Raw genomic sequence first — 11,296 nt, 5'->3', positions numbered from 1 at the left:
CTAGGCAGAGTCACCTGGGACCTGGGAGTGGGCTGGATGTGAAATGGTTATTTTCCCTCTAAGGAGGTATCAGACACCTATATTTGGGATGTTGCCAGGCTCCCTAAATCTGCAGCTAGTTTCAACTGGATGGAGCTCAAAGAAAAGAAGCAACTAATCCTGCTGCTAAATACAATAAAGCATTATGTTTCCTTGCTTAAAATGTGTAGTAAAAATGATTATAAAAAACTGACATAGGTTTGCCTTTTAGTTCTATAGCTCTTTCCTCCAACTGAAGATATATACTAATATGTTGATGATGGTCTAGGAGAGGGCTTGAAATTTGTTTGTCCTCAGGTTGTTTTTTAGTGCCCTTATTTATTCTTGCTCGTTGCATTCTGTGGGGGAATAATCACTCAGAATGCCTGTGTATGCTTTCTGCACCCTCAACAAGCAATGAAGATTTCTTGCTCCTGACCCTCTAACCTTAATACTAGCTTTTAATTACAGGAGTCTGATTCTAGTGTGACTGTCTAGCAATGTTTCTGATTGATAGAAGGAATTTTTTTCCCTGCCACTTCTCACCATGATAAATTGCCAGATGAAGTTATTTTCTGGTAAAGAGAAGGCAGCTGAGAGCTCCCTGGCTGCCCCCATTTCTCCAGCACCTCTGGTCTCAGAGTGGTTGTGTGCTGTGCGAGCACTTGTGTTAAGACTTGTTCTCTCTTGCTGATAGGGATAACTCCCGTATTTTCTGTTTTACAGTTGAGCATTATGGCACAGAATGGAGACATCATCTGCCACTCACTAATAAGGTGGTGATTCAGCCCTAAACTGTATCCACAGGAAATCTGCTGCTTGCTGAAATTAGTGGGAGTTTTGCTGTTGGCTTGAGTAGGGTCAGGACTGCACTTGAAAGGACTTTGGGTTTGCTGCTGTGCTCTGTCACAGGGGTCCCCAGCCCGCACATCAAAGACTGCAGCTCTTTAATGTTTCCTGCAACAGCTATCTTTTTCTTGGATAAGCTCTCCTCTTCTGCTGTGGTAACTTATATTAGGTAATGATAGAGTTTTCTTGTTCACTGGTGGCAGGAAATGTCATCCCTCCTTTGCCATTATAAGCTCCAAGTAACGTTATCTGGCTTGATGAATCATTGCCTTGGGTCATAAATCATAATTGGGGAAGATGAAGCAAACCTGAACTGAATCTATCAGGGTAACCAGGGTCACAGAGACCTTACCAGTTCTTGAAGGACAGCTTTCTCAGTAATGCAGCTTCTCCACTGCCCAGAAAAATTCCATCTATTTGTTCTTAACGTCAGAGAACAGGCGTTATCCAAAATGAGTATAATGAGCCTTCCCACTGACGCAAAGTTCCACACATCCCAGCATATCTAATTTTTCACTAGCACAAGAGTATGTGAAGTGTATGTAGAATACACTTACCACAGTGAGACAGCTGAGGCACAATTCAATGGCTGGACAATTAGCAGCTGCTGTTGTGGGCTTCTGTATAAACAGTTATTGCAATTGCAAAGTAGAATGCAAAATTTGACCAAATATAGAAGGGAACTGAATATATATAGTGTCTGTTATAATATTTATCCTTATGCAACCTCAGAAAGGGGTAATCCAGAGTTTGCTTCAAGGGTTTGAAGATAAGGCAGATATATAGGTTTAAATACCAACTAACTTTTGCCAATGAGCCACTGCTTAGTTACAGCAATTACTGTTTCCTGTTACAGCTATGACAGAAAATATCTTGTATTAAATGTTTGAGTCCTGATGTCTTTATTTCAGCTGCTATGTGAGAGGTAAACATCTCTTAATTTAAGAATTTGTTGCAAAATATGACTGTGACTATTAAATGTAAAGTTGTTAGATACAGTGAGCACAGTAGAAGATGGGTACCAGAGCTTTTGGCTGTGGCGCTGTCCCAGTGAGTGATAAATGAGAGGCAATATTGGCCAGTTTTTTCCCACTGAGTTCCTCAAGAGCTCACTGCTGGCCAGTGCACTCCTGGGCTTGCACACCAGGGAGTGCAGGGATGCATCTCCAGCAGCACCATAATTTGTGGCATTCATGATAGCTCCAACACAACGTATTCAGTTTATGTATTTAGAGGAAGAGGTCCATCACGTTTCTCCTCACCCAGAGATCCCCGAGCAGTAGGCTTTGGCTAGTTGTTTCAGAAAAGGGAGGCTTCAGCTATATCTGTAACAGAACTGATTCAACTCCGCTGGTGGAGTATTATGGGATAAAGATGCTACAAATAACATTGTTTATAAGTTAAAACTTAACTAGATTTAATAAACCCTCTGCTCAGAGGTGTCAATTTTACTATAAGGGGTCTTTCAACTGGCTCCCAAGGCTCTGTGTATTCATGCGTGAGTAGGTGTGAAGATTTTCGATGTGGAGGAGCCTGGGCAAGCTGATCTTCCTTTCTTGGTTACTGGGAATGAGACGCCCCTAAAGGTGTATATCTGCATCCAAGCTAATCATCTTTGGCTGTCCTTTTAGTCAGTGGAGGAGAGAAACAGTCCCTTAGAGGACAGGATTTCTGTCTTCTTAGGTAAGCATCTAAAATCAGACTGGGTGAGTCATGCCCTAAAGGTGCCTGTCTTCCTCTGTTGACTGTGAAGGGAGCTGTGGGGTGACTAGGCCAAATACAAATATTTATGCTATAGATGTCAAAAATTGGGTGAAACTAATCCTACCTCTTCTATTTTGAAATGTGTAGATAGATATATATTTAAAATACGTAAATATATATATATATATACTGCTAGCATTTAATTTCCAGCACTGCATTATTTGTCTTCCAGATCAGTGCCATTTATATTGCCACTTCTCAGGAATAACTGGCTCCATCCACAAAGGATAAAAGCTATTGTGGGGCTCTGCACTGTGATAACTCAAAGTTAGAGACTGGCTCCCAAAACGGTGCTGAGCACCAAAGGCGGTGCCTGTGCTTCCTTCCCATAGCATGCTCTGTGAACCAGAAACTGTCGAGCGTTATTCACATGTGTGTGGAAGAGATGAGCATGTCTGTATGAGACACAGCCAGCCACTGGCAAACTGGGGATGGGATGATTGAAACGTGTTGTGCCCTGCTCATTACCCAATGGGTCTTGGGGCCCAGTTGTTCCAGGACCTGCAATAACCAAACCCAGAGCAGAAGGGACTTGATTTTAACACGTTGGTTTTTAGATGAAGCCTGGTTGCCTTTTTTTTTTTTTATTATCCCTCCCTAGAGCCCCCTTACATCCTAAGTTGAGAGTCAAGGGGTCTTCAACCTGACACAAATGATCTTAAAGGAAGTCAAGACATTACTGTAGAGAGATATGCTGAAATTCCCATTTTGCTTTTGGCAGCTGTTACTTCCATAACTTGCAGGGTAGCAGAGCCTTTCACCCATCATCATCCTTCGTTGATGAAATCATTTACCCAGAGCACATAGGGTATCTCAAGCGTCAGGGCCTGAGGGCATCAGCCACACTTATGGCCCAGACCAGCTTCCCACAGGCCTCCCCCACCCTGCCCATGGCCCAGGACCCCATTCAGTCCCCCGAGGCCATCAGGCCCTGCCCTGCCTGGCCACGGACCTTGTTGATTGGGATCCCTGCCCATGGGCCAATGCCCAGCTTGGCCTTGGCCTGGCTCCATCCCCAAGGAGATGCTCAGGGCTGGGGCTGCCCAGCTCCCTGGGTGTGGGGTGGGACAGGCCTGGGCTGCGGGCACTGCCTGCCGCCTTGGGGGTCCCCAGGGAGCCCCTGGCCCCTGTGGCACCCTGACAAGAAGGTAAAGACGTGTACATTTAGCTGGAAGTCATAAAAGTGTCACAAAGTGTAAACGTCTAATGATATTTTCTTTATTGGGCATAAAACACGGTTGCCGATGACTTTCTCCCTTTACTGCTCTCTGCTGCTGAGATCTTGCTAAAATAATGAAAACAATCTTCCTTTTTTATTAGATCCTTCTGCAAGCATAGTCTGAATAGTGCAGATGATAGGAGAGCCTCAGATTTGTCGTGGTGATATCTTACTTTTCAGACAAATCAGCTACAAAAGCTACCACATATGAGTGATGGCGGGTAACTGGGCACCAACTGGGAATTTCAGGCCCCTGATGAACAAGTAGGTCTTGTGAAATGCTGCCTCGGAGACTTCAGGCCCTGATCAATGTGACCTGTGTGTTAAAACCCACTCAGGGAGAAAATAAAGTTGATTATCTGCTGTTTCCTCAGCTCACTGGCTGTTTACTTGTCTCTCAGGAAGGCTTCCTGACATGGCACTGCAAAGCAGCCGATCCATAGCTTCAGATTACAAGTCTGGAGAGAGAGCTGCAATTAACAGCACAGCAGAAATTAGAAGATCTGTTCCTGGAAATCAGATCTGCTAGAGACAACTGAAACTTATAGCAGAATAAACCATAACTGTTTGAAAACACTTGATTACTTTTTTCCTAATTTCCACAATTAATGTTTACGATGCACATGTATTCAGGATGATGCAGGTTATAATAAGCAGGTGGCATAGGTGCCATCACCACAGCCTGTCTCCAGAAATGAGTCACTGAATATGCTGCCAGCCACTCTGTGGGGTGCAAGACTGAGGAAGCCCCTGACTGCATCGAAGCCCATCGATGCTCCCCCAGGGGCTGTGATGATTGCTGCCTGCCACCTCCTGCTGCCTTTCAGGGGAGCTCAAGGGATAAATCGTAATTTTGGACAAGGCAGGTTGGATCCCAATGCATCCGTTTGACTACAGCTGAAGACTGTGGGTAATAATATGTGGGGAAGTTTGGTGTTTCCATTCCCTGAGATTATTACTGCATGAGATAAAAATAACCAGAAGCCCTGAAAGTGCTGTTCTAAAATAACCCATTAAAAATGAACCATGCTTACAGCCAGAGTGACGTGATTTCAAACCTGAACATGTGCCAGGTAGTGCTAGACTGCACTACAGAAAAATGGTCATCTTGGTTCACCAGGGCCATGCACCAAGAAAAATATCTATGCAAAAAAAAAATGTATCCAAGGACTGCAACAGGAGCAGGGACAACCAACCATGACACACCCTGGTCAGGCTGTCCGATTCAGCAAGTGTACTTTAGATTTCAAGAGGCAGAAGTGAACTGTCCTTTTATCAAGTTTGGGGGCTAAGGACTTTTTCTGCTTCATTTTAAGTTTTTCTCTGTTGATAGTGACAGCTCTGGAGACACCTGTGTCCTTGTCAAAATTGCAGAATAGAAGAGAATGAAGCCACACTGCCAGTATTTAGTTGAAAATATCTAGATCACCAGTAACTGCTCTTTCTGTGTCCTGGTCCCTGTAATCGTGACATTGACATGAATTGGTGTATTGAAAAGATAAAGTCTGCAGTGAGGACTGGAAGGAAACACCCTGCAGGTATTACACCTGCTATCACTGGGAAATACATTAGGTATAACTTTCAAATGCCTTGATTTAGGTCTCACATTTTCAAAGCTAAATTTGATGGTCAGTCCTTGGATTCACAGAAGTTTTATGACTGCTGGTTACAAAGCTTTGTACTGCATGTAATGACTTCCTGATTTCATTTGCAGAGGTTTGGAAGGTAGAGATGAGTCTGGCAAGTAAGGACTTCTCTTACGAAACCATTTTGGGAGCTACTGTTACTAATAGCAATCATCCAAGAAATAAAAATGATCTAGCAAATAAATAGCACTTTAGAATTGGACCTTAGCAAGGCTAATTTTCTGGAATTATTTCAGAAATGTTTCTTTATAAAACAGTTGTGCTTAAGATTTCATTGCTTGTTTCAGTTCAGGATATTTTGCAAGTGGAGTGTTTTTAGTCCTGTGTCCCCAGAAGTAGCAGAGTGGGGTCACCGTAACACTGCAGCCATTTCTGTCCTCTGCCAAGCAGCCTGGTTGTGTCTGTGCTGCTTAAACAAAAGATGACCAGGTCATGGGCTTCAGGAAAGGGCACATGGTTATCCTTCCTATTGAATTATTTAACATGGTTTTGGTTTGTGCTAGCTAGTCCTCCCCCAAAGAGCATTTGGGCCCAATTCAACCACTCACATGGGCCAAGGACTGTTTCCAGCAAGGCAACTGTTTTTGTGGCGGGGGATTAGCTGGCTGGATGTGAACTGACCTACACCCCTTTGCCTCTGGGATTGTAAAATGAGGCCTGTCCAGTTTTATTTACTGTTGTAAGCACTGGTTATTTGCTCTTTCCCAGGAATTCCTAGACTTGATTTACTTTATTAACATGCCCGTATCTGTTTTGAAACTCTCTAGCATGCACTAGGGACAGACAACAGTCCAAAGGGTCACTGCTCAGGGCCAGAGAAATGTTCCGGTTTTTGAAGTATAAATGAAACTTGACAGTAGTGTTTCAGTCATCTAGTATCTCTAAATGGGGCTGGGAAATTTCAAGAAACTAAGATCTTTTTTCAGTATTGGCTGAAACCTCAAGCAATGCTCTGTATGTTCCTTCAAGCTTTCTTCAGTTAAATCTGCATAGTACAATACCTGATGGTATCAGATGATTTATGATAATCATCTCATATCCTTGGTTTAGTTCGCTAGGGAATAATTTCTTAGTAAGTACATGTGAAATCCCGGGTTATTTTGTTAGCATCTGTGAATACATGGTTGTTTTGTCTGTGAAATTCCTCTGAGAGTTACTCTGTCAACATTTGTTGTGCAATGCTTTTATTTACTGTGTAACAGGGTGAGAACAGCAATAGGTTTTCCTGTAAATGTGAAATTTTTCTTGGCTGACAGAATGTGCAGAGCCTTGCCAAGAAAAAGCTGGGTAGTGGCTGCATTCTTTACTGGCTTGAGGGGTATGCTTGGGTGTGTGCGCAGGTATGTGTCTGCACACATGTGCAAAACCACACATTTACTGGAGGGGCTGAAAATGGTTTAGCACTAGCCAACACCACCACATGCTCCCATCACTGACATAGCCATGGATGTTGCAGTCCCCATTTAGGCTGCAGGTAGCTTGCATATGTGAGCATGCACAACACAGAGACTTCACCAAAGACTTAATCATTCTTGCCCCTGTAGGTACAAACTCAGTGTCAGGACTTTGGCTTACTTTTTAGCCTTATGGTATATGTCCTCTCTTTCTAAAATTAACAAAGCTTGTAAGTACTGAGAAACATCTTGAGTGCAGCAGCAAAACAGCACGAGCAGTCAGTCCTTGCCAGATGCAGTTGTGGCTGGCACTGCTGGCGCCGGCTCTGTATTTGTGCCACCTCTTCTCAGCCTAAAAGCTGGCTGAAGTCCCAAAGCGCTGCCCTGTGCTGAAGTTAATCCATCCTGATCTCCCCAGGGCTTATTAGTTCAGCCACTATATTACCCTAGTGCAGCTCCAGGGTCCCCAGACCAGGCTGTCTTGTGTCTAGACAGTTTTAAGAGCAGGGAGAGTAGATATGCATAGCCTAAGGCCATCTCTGGGACTTATTGGGATTTGGCATTCTTGGAAAGGCATTTTATTGGTGAGCTTCCATAAAATCTGTTAGAGGAAACAATGTAGAGAGAAAAAAAGAATAAAACTCCAACTATTCTGTAGATAATGCCCCCAAATTTTCCCACTGAGAGTCACAATACCTCTTTCTCTTGCTTCAGCCAGTGTTCCAAGGATTAGAAGCAGTCTGATTGCAACTTGGTGGGAGCTTCACACAGAAAGACAATATCCAGTATCTGTGTGCTGGGAGCAATGGTATATACTGAAACAAAGATGGCAATCCTGTTTTCAGGGAGATATCAGCATGTACATATCCTGGGAGATGATGCAAATTAATTCATTCTCACTTGAGAAATGCCAGCCTCAGTGTCTTTTTTCTATTTGGAGAGGATTTACAGCAGCCTTTGCTGCTACATGTGCCTGGACTAATTGCATAAGTAGAATGCTATAACCTGCTTTATGCATGTGACAGTACTTACATAGCTCTCCTCATCATAAGATTTGATCGCCTGAGTAACAGTTCTCAAAATACTAGAACATTGCTTGCATTTGTTGGTTGCCTTTAGATCAATAAAGCCTGCAAGTATGAGCAATTTCAGTTATCATCATACATTGCATGATTATTCAGAAAGCTAATACTACAGTCACTGTCGAAGTCTCAGTGTAATTGATACCAACAGGAAAATATAAAACCGTGACTTTGCTTTACCAGAAGATCTAGTCTGGTTAAACTACCACTCTGCTGAAACACACAATTTGCAGCTGTTTGTCACTGCTTCCCTCTTGCTAAATTTTATTTCATATATTCATATTTAATACAGTTCTTAGAGGCTTGAATATAATAAAAATCCATTTAGAGAAGTGCTGAAGTGAGTTGATAGTTTTCTCTTGCCTGCTGTGGGGCAGGACTCTGCCCACTTGTCCCTGACCACAAGAAATGAAAACAGCTGCATGAAGAACATATGCAGGAGAGCAGGACCCGGAGGCTGAGCCCCGAGCAGTTAATGTGTCTCCTGAGTTTGGCCAGAAGATCCAGGGTACCAGCACCATCCTTCTGCTGGTCAGAGACTCTTCTGCGTTTTGCAGTAGAGAGAGAAAGTAATCAATAGCATTTTATATTCCTGTGCCTCCTGTCATAAGCAGTAATGGCTCTGCTGTTACTTACAGTGGCAGCTCATCACAGTGAGCAATGCGGCAGAGCCACAGTGTGGTGGAAATGTAGCTGATCTGTAATAACTGTATGAATATGGTGATGCAATGGCTTTAGGGGCTGACAAGACCAGGGCAGGAGGTTATTGATTAAGCTTCTATTGGAGCTGGAGGGAGAACGAACAAAGAAGCAATGCAACAGCTCCCAGGTTGAAAGCAATTGGCAACATCATCAGGTATAGACGCCTGTCCCCAAAGAAATTGCAAGCATGTTTCATCAGATTATGAACTGGCAAGTGAGGGAAAATAGAAAGATAAGCCCTACAAGAAGAGGGATGGAATAGTGGAAGTATGCTTGACCAAAGCTGTCTAAAGAAGGCATTAACAGAACAGGAGAGAAAAGCGACTTCTCAGTGGTCAGGAATAGTATACCTTGTAAATGTTATTTACACCAGCTTTTTAATGTTTTTAAGTTATGTTTTTCTTCTAAACATTTTTGTTTTAGTTAGAGATGTTTTGCTTTAGGCGGGGAACTAAACTGCTCATCCATTGTCACCTGGGTGGTTCCTGCCCAGGGCTGCAGATCAGGGAGTGCTTCAGGAACCACAGCCTCCCACTCCACGTGTCTCTCACCCTGAAAGGTGGAGGATACCTATGAGTGCCAGAGGGTAAGTTCAAGGAGCTGTGAGAAGCATACCAGGGATATATACAATCTCCAGTGAAAAAGAGATTTGCAAATGGTAGCTCACACTATCAGTGCTACCATTATTGGTTTAACAACAGCAGGTTAGTTGACGTTACTTGCTCTCCTTCAGTTAGTCTCCAGATGCACATTGGTCCCAAATCTTTTCCATGTAGGCAAGCTCCCATCTGGGAGGGAGACAGGAAGCTTCTCCTATGTCACTGTATAGGAGGAGAAAGTGTCTGTCACTCTTCAGGTGTTCATTTGCTGCTCCCAGATTAGAAAAGGTACATCAGAAGAGCTTTATTTTTGCTAAGTTTCTGCTAGCTACTTGTCTGTTCTGCTTGGAAATACTCCATGACTTATGCTTAACCTGGGGCCACTACCACTCTGTGCCAGTTCTGCTGTATCCTTCCCACCTTTGCTTCCGGGGCATCTCCTTCCTTTTCCAGCTTGCCATTTTTCAGAAAGGGAGACTTTTACAGTGCCATTTGAGCAGGAGCCTATCTACCTATGTGCCCCTTCAATAGTATTTGAACTTGTTGTCTACCTTTTAACAACATGTAACGGAATGTTAGATGTCCCAAAGGTATTGATTCTTTAATATCTTTCATGAAAATAGGCAGCTGGGTAGAGGAAGATCTCTCCTGTGTCCTCCCCATGGGAAAGGATGCAGTGTAAACTTGTTCTTATTCATCAGAGAATCTGTAAAAAAAATTTCCTAGAAAATCAGGTCTTGATAGTGCTGCTGCTTAGGCAACCACTTTTTTTGCAAGGAAGCAACTAAAGCTGAATTTCACTCCACATGCTGGTACTGTTTACCAAATAGTGTTAACTAGGAGGGATTTTTTCAGCTTCACTGTTTTATAAAGGTCTCTCCACTGTGTCCTTGTATCTGCTGCTCTGCATCAGGTAAGCCTTTTTATTGAGCAGTTTGTGATGGTATCTTCCAAGTCACTGGCCTCAGATGATCCCATAAGTCTGGCTCATCAGTATGGATAACAAGTTTACCTTACCTTGATCTGAGTTAAATTTCGTCTGCCACAGCATTGCTGAATTTCCCAATTGGTTTCTGTCTCCCAGCAGCTTCTTATAGGGTAATATTTTTTTTTAGTTGAATGTCATGTGCAAAAATTTAGCTTGCTGTGAGTTTTCTCCTTAATTCTTTCTCCTTCTCTCTTCACACAATATATAAAACTGTTGGTCCCTCTACACATCCCTAGGAGAGTCTCATCGATAATAAGGGCATATGTTTACGATAATGTATGAACATTAACATTAAGGTGCTCCGTCTTGAGACATATATGCATTGCAGGTCTCATTGGATCTAGCATCATAAACTGGGAAATGTGAAAGCAAGGCAGAGTGATGCTCTCAGTAACTTAAAAGAGCCCAATTCCTGTAAAAACCTGTTGTCTGCCATGGAAGTGTCCTGCAGCTCTCTGAACTGTTCTTCACAGTTCAGCTGTCCAAAGCTCAGGTCATCTAATACCAAATTCCTCCCAAATATCCTAACATATGATGATGGGGCAAATGCTCACCCGATGCTCAGGTAAAACAAAGGGGTTTGCCACTCTCTGCCAGCTAATTTTGCTAAGCTGATTGACTCCATGGAACCATGGTCCCCTCTTTTTTCTTCTCATCTGTTGCTAATTCATCTGACTTTGCTTTCTCACCAAGAGAAAACATCCTGCAGATGCTTGTTAGTTTAACAACAGTAGGGTGAAGAGGTGGACCATGGTGACTGGGGATGCTTCTGTTCTGAAAGGGACAAAGTGTGGCCAGCAGATATGCACACGACAGGGATGAATGAACAATTGGACAGATCATCCTCCCAGCCACTGGTCCTACATGAACCTGGTTTTCCTTCATTAAATAGTCATATTGCTTTGAAGAATAGTTTTGCCTACTCACCTTACTTCTTCCTCCCTCACAAGCAGCATTAGACGGTCAGCTGGTTGTTGTTTTTTTTTTTTTTTAAAAAAAAAGGCATCGTGTCCTCAGATTTTCAGGAGATGATGG

Source organism: Platalea leucorodia, assembly GCF_965183815.1.
Source record: "Platalea leucorodia genome assembly, chromosome: Z".
Taxonomy (NCBI): Eukaryota; Metazoa; Chordata; class Aves; order Pelecaniformes; family Threskiornithidae; genus Platalea; species Platalea leucorodia.
The sequence above is the reverse complement of the archived record's forward strand: the minus strand, read 5'-3'. Positions refer to the sequence as shown.